Raw genomic sequence first — 6,178 nt, 5'->3', positions numbered from 1 at the left:
GGCAAGAAAGAAAAAAGAGTGACGGAAAAAGTGATCAAAGCCTGTGAGACTTGTGGGACACCATCAGGTGGACCAATACAGTCACTATGAGAGTCCCAGAAAAAAAGAGAGAGAAAGGGTCAGAGAGAGTTTAAGAAATGATATGGCCCCAAACATCCCATATTTGAGACATGAATATACAAATTCGAGAAGCTTAATGAACTTCAACTGGATACATCTGAAGAGACCCACACCAAGATGCATTATAATCGAACTGTCAAAAAGCCAAAGACAAAGAAGGTATCTTCAGATCTGCAAGAGAAATGCAACTCATCAAGCACAGGCGGTCCTCAATGTTACCAACAAATTTCTCAGCAGAAACCATGCAGGCCAGAAGGCAATGGGATAATATGTTTAAAGTACTGGAAGAATAAAACCTGTCAGTAGAGAATTCTATGTCTGGCAAAACCATCCTCCAAAAATGAGGAAAAAATTACAACATTTTTAGATAAGCAAAAGTTGGGAGAGGTTATTATCACTAGACTTCCCTACAAAAATGGCTAAAGGGAATCCTTGAAGTTAAAATGAAAGAACACCAGATAGTGACTTAAAAACTGTATGAAAGTATGTAGTTCTCTGGTAAATGTAAATAAATGGGTAAATGTAAAACCAGTATTACTGCAATTTTATTTTAGAACTTCACATTTTATTCTTCTATGTAATTTAAGTACAAAAGCATAAGAAATAATTATAAATCTATGTTAATGGGTACACAATATATACAGATATAATCTGTGACATCAATAATGTAAAGTGGAGGGGGCGTGGCTATAAAGGAAGGGATTTTGTTTGAAATTCAAGTGAAGTTATAGCAGTTCAAAATACATTGTTATAGCTTTGGGATATTATATGCAATCCTCATGGTAACCACAAAGGAAATAGATATATAATACATACAAAAGAAAATAAGAAGGGAATCAAAACATCTCACAACAAAAAATCAACTAAACACCAAGAAAGGAAGTAATGGAGGAAATGATGTACAAAAATTATTCAAGACATACAGAAAATAAATAACAAAATAGCAATAGTAAATTCTTCCCTGTGGGTAATTACTTTAAAAGTGAATGAACTAAACTTCCCAATGATAAGACATAGATAGGTATAATGGCTTTAAAAAGCAGTGTCTCTATGTTAACAGCATAAGAGACTCACTTTAGGTTGAAGGATATACATTGGTTAAATGTGAAAGGATAGAAAAAGATATTCCAAGGAAATAGTAATAAACAAAGCAGGAATGACTATGCTAATATCAGACAAAATCGATTTTAATGATAAAAGGGTCAATTCACCAGGAAGACACAACAATTATAAACATATATGCACCACACATCAGACCTGCTAATTATATGACATGAGTATCTACTGAATTAAAGACAGAAATAGCTCTACAATAACAGTAGAAGACTTTAAAACCCAATTTTCAATAATGGATAGAACAACCAGACAGAAGATCAATAGGAAAATAGGGGATTTGAACAATGCTTTAGACAAGTTTGACTTAAAAGATATATATAGAACATCTACCCAGCAACATCACAACACACAATTTTCTCAAGTGCACAAAGGCAAGGGAGGGTGGCTCACACCTGTAATCCCAGAACTTTGGGAGGCTGAGATGGGAGGATAACTTGAGCCCAGGAGTTCAAGGCCAGCTTGGGCAACATAGAGAGACCCCATCTCCACAAAAAGAAATGTAAAAAATTAGCCAGGTGTGGTAGTGGTAAGTGCCTGTAGTCTCAGCTACTTAGAAGGCTAAAGAGGAAGAATTACTTAACCCCAGGAGGTCAAGGTTACAGTGAGTCATGATCATGCCACTGCATTTCAGCCTGGGCAACAGAGCAAGATCCTTTCTAAAAAAAAAAAAAAAAAAAGAAATAGAAAGAGAGAGAGAGAGAAGAAGGAAGGAAAGAAGGAGTGAGGGAGTCCAGGAGAGAAGGAGGAATGAAAGGAAGGAAGGAAGGAAGGAAGGAAGGAAGGAAGGAAGGAAGGAAGGAAGGAAAGAAGGAAGGAAGGAAGGAAAGAAAGGAGGGAGGGAGAGAGGGAGGGAGGGGAAGAGGAAAGGAAAGGAAGAGAGAGAAAGAAGGAAGGAAGGAAGAAAGAGAGAGAAAGAAAGAAAGAAAGAAAGAAAGAAAGAAAGAAAGAAAGAAAGAAAGAAAGGAGGAAGGAAGGAAAGAAAGAGGAAGAAAGGGAGGAAGGAAGGACAGAAAGAAAGAGAGAGAAAGAAGAAGGAAGGGAGGAAAAAGAGAGAAAGAAAGAAAGAAAAAGAAAGAAAGAAAAGATAAGATAAGAAAAGAAAAAAAAAGAACATTATCCAGAAGAGATCGTATGTTAGGGCACAAAATACGTGTTAATAAATTTTAAAAGATTGAAATTATGCACAGAGTCTCTTCTGATCACAATGGAATGAAACTAGAAATCAATAGCAGGAGGAAAATTTGAAAATCCACAAATATGTGGAAATTAAACAATACACTCTTAAACAACCAATGGGTCAAAGAAGAAATCACAAGGGAAAATAGAAAATATCTTCAGACAAATTAAAATGAAAACAGGTTTCTGCTGTTTTGGAGAGCAGTGATCTAATCTGCAGATACCGTATCCCCTCTTCCACTTCCTGCTGCAGCCAATAAAGGCCGTTGCTACCATTAAAAAACCAAAACAAAACAACAACAACAGGTTTCCTCTTTCACCAAGGACCTACCAAGATGAGTCATGTTCACACCAAAGCCATGAATAAGGTGGCCTGGGTCATCACAGAAAAGCCCTACATGAGCCTGGGCAACAACTTCCACATGAACATGCGTGTGTGTGTGTGTGTGTGTGTGTAGATTGCTATTATCTCCAGTAGGAAGCCCTGCAACAAGATAGCAGGCTATGTCACACATCTGATGCAGAGGATTCAGAGGGCCCCAGTGAGAAATATCTTCATCACGTTACAGGAGGAGGAGAGAAAAAGGAGAGAGAATTCTGCTCCTGAGGTCTTAGTCCTGTATTAGGAGATCATTGAAGTAAATTCTGACACTGAGGAAATGCTAAAGCTTTTGGACATTGGCAGTCTGTCCAACCTGCAGGTCACTCAGCCTGAAGTTGGGATGAATTTTAAAATGTCACATGGAGCTGTTTGACTCTTTCTGCAATGTTATAATATTTTCAGTCAGCCTGGGACAACAGCAAAAAATAAATAAAACCACAAAATAATACTTATGGGATGTAGTATAAATAGCACTAAGATAATTCATAGCTATAAACACTTAAGTTAAAAGAGAAGAAAGATATGAAATCAACAACCTAATTTTACACCTTAAGGAGCTAGAAAAATATCCCAAACCTAGCAGAAGGATAGAAATTATAAAGATTAAAGCAGAGATAAATAAAATAGAGAATAGAAAAACAATACAGAAAATCAACAAAACCAAGAGCTAGCTCTTTGAAAAGATCAACAAAATCGAAAACAAACCTTTAACTAAGTAGACTTAAGAAAAAAAGAGAAATGTAAAATAATATCAGAATGAAAGAAAGGCCATTCAACTTTACAGAAAAAAAATTATAAGAGAGTACTAGAGGGCTGGGCACAGTGGCTCACCCCTGTAATCCCAGCACTTTGGGAAGCTGAGGCGGGTGGATCATTTGAGGTCAGGAGGTCGAGACTAGCATGGCCAATATAGTGAAACCCCATCTCTACTAAAATTACAAACATTAGCCGGGTGTGGTGGTGTGTGCCTGTAATCCCAGCTATTCAGGAGGCTGAGGCAGGAGAATCGCTTGATCCTGGGAGGCAGAGGTTGTGGTGAGCCAAGATCTCACCACTGCACTCCAGTCTGGGCAACAGAGTGAGACCCTGTCTCAAAAAAAAAAAAAAAGAGTACTAGAATAATTGCATGCCAAAAATATTAGATAACCTCGATGAAGTGAACAAACTCATAGAAACACACAACATACCAAGACTTAATGATGAAGAAACAGAAAATCTGAAAAGACCTATCAGTAGGAGGGAGATTGGATTCAGAACCAAAAACTCCTCAACAAAGAAAAGCCTAGGACCAGATAGCTTCGCTGGTGAATTCTACCAGACATTTAAAGAAGAACTAACACCACTTCTTCTCAAAGTCTTCCAAAAAGTTGAAGAGAAAGGAACATTTTCAAACTCATTCTGTAAGGCCAACATTACCATGACACAAAAGACACTACAAGAAAATAAAACTTTAGACCAATATTGCTTATCAATATTGATCCAAAATTCCTCAACAAAATTCTGGTATACCAAATTCAACAGCATATTAAAGGGACACCACGACTAAATAGGATTTACTTCTGGAATAAAAAACTCCAAGGATGGTTTAACATATGAAAATGGATTAATGTAATACACCATAGTAACAGAATGAAAAAAAAAAAAAAAATGACCATCTCAACTGATGAAGAAAAATCACCTGACAAAATTCAATAGCCTTTCATGACAAAAACATTCAACAAACTAGAAATAGAAGAAAAGTACCTCAACATATTAAAAGCCATATATGAAAAATCCAAAGCTAACTTTATCCTGAATGGCAAGACTGAAAGCTTTTCCTCTAAGATCAGAAAGAAGACAAAGATGCCCGGTTTCACCACTTCTATTGGACATAATACTGGAAGAGTCCTAACCAGAGAAACTGGGCAAGAAAAAGAAGTGAAAGGCATAAAAATTGGAAAGGAAGAAGGGATATTATCTCTGTTTGCAGACAATATAATCTTATATGTAGGAAACCCTAAAGGTTACACACATACACAAACTACTAAATGCATTCAACAAAGTAGCAGGATACATAGTCAGTATGCAAAAATCAGTTAATTTCTTTTTTTTTTTTTTTTTTTTGAGACGGAGTCTCGCTCTGTCGCCCAGGCTGGAGTGCAGTGGCGCGATCTTGGCTCACTGCAAGCTCTACCTCCCGGGTTCACGCCATTCTCCCGCCTCAGCCTCCGAGTAGCTGGGACTACAGGCGCCCGCCACCACGCCCGGCTAGTTTTTTGTATTTTTAGTAGAGACGGGGTTTCACCATGTTAGCCAGGATGGTCTCGATCTCCTGACCTCGTGATCCACCCGCCTTGGCCTCCCAAAGTGCTGGGATTACAGGCTTGAGCCACCACGCCCGGCCCAAATCAGTTAATTTCTATACACTAACAATGAAGGATCCAAAAATGAAATTAAGCAAACAATTCCATTTATAACAGCATCACAAAGAATAAAATCCTTAGGAATAAACTTAACCAAGGAGGCAAAAAACTTATACTGAAAACTACAAAATGTTGCTGAAGGAAATTAAAGAAGACACAAATAAGTGGAATGACATCCCATGTTCATGAATTGGAAGTCTTAATACTGTTAAGATGCCAATGTTACTTAAAAGTGATCTAGACTCAATGCAATTCACATTAAAATCCCTACATTGTGTTTTGCAGAAATAGAAAAATCCTGGGGCTGGGTGTGGTGGCTCATGCCTGTAATCCCAGCACTTTGGCAAGCTAAGGCAGGCAGATCACTTGAGGTCAGGAGTTCAAGACCAGCCTGGCTGACATGGCAAAACTCTACTAAAACTACAAGAGTTAGCCAGGTGTGGTGGTGCACACCTGTAATCCCAGCTACCTGGGAGGCTGAGGCAGGAGAATCATTTGAACCCAGGAGGTGGAGTTTTCAGTGAGCTGAGATTGTGCCACTGCACTCCAGCCTGGGTGACAGAGCAAGACTCCATCTCAAAAAAAAAAAAAAAAAATTCATATGTAATCTGTGAGAGTCTAAACAGTCAAAATAATCTTGAAAAAGAACAAATTTGGAGGTGTCACGTTCCCTGAGTTCAAAACTTCCTACAAAGTTATAGTAATCAAAACAGCATGGCACTGATGTAAAGACATACACATAGAACAATGCAACAGAATAAAGAGCCCACAAATCTGCCCTGAATGTATGGCCAAATTATTTTAGACAAGGATGCCAAGACCATTTAATGGGGAAAGGGCAGTACTTTAAACAAATGGTGTCGGGGAAACTGGATATCCAAATACAAATGAATTATGTTGGGTCCTTATCCTACAACATGTGCAAAAATTAACTCAAAATGAATAGAAGACCTAAATGTTAGAGCTAAAACTATAAAAACTC

The 6,178-nt window shown here is 37.8% G+C and overlaps 1 pseudogene; it reads left to right on the top strand.

Annotated features, from left to right (window-relative positions):
* The first annotated feature begins 2,747 nt into the window (after positions 1-2,747).
* Positions 2,748-3,167, top strand: LOC144333564 (small ribosomal subunit protein eS17 pseudogene; annotated as a pseudogene).
* Positions 3,168-6,178: the final 3,011 nt, after the last annotated feature.

The sequence above is a fragment of the Macaca mulatta genome, chromosome 12, assembly GCF_049350105.2.
Source record: "Macaca mulatta isolate MMU2019108-1 chromosome 12, T2T-MMU8v2.0, whole genome shotgun sequence".
NCBI classification, from domain to species: Eukaryota; Metazoa; Chordata; class Mammalia; order Primates; family Cercopithecidae; genus Macaca; species Macaca mulatta.
The sequence above is the reverse complement of the archived record's forward strand: the minus strand, read 5'-3'. Positions and strand labels throughout refer to the sequence as shown.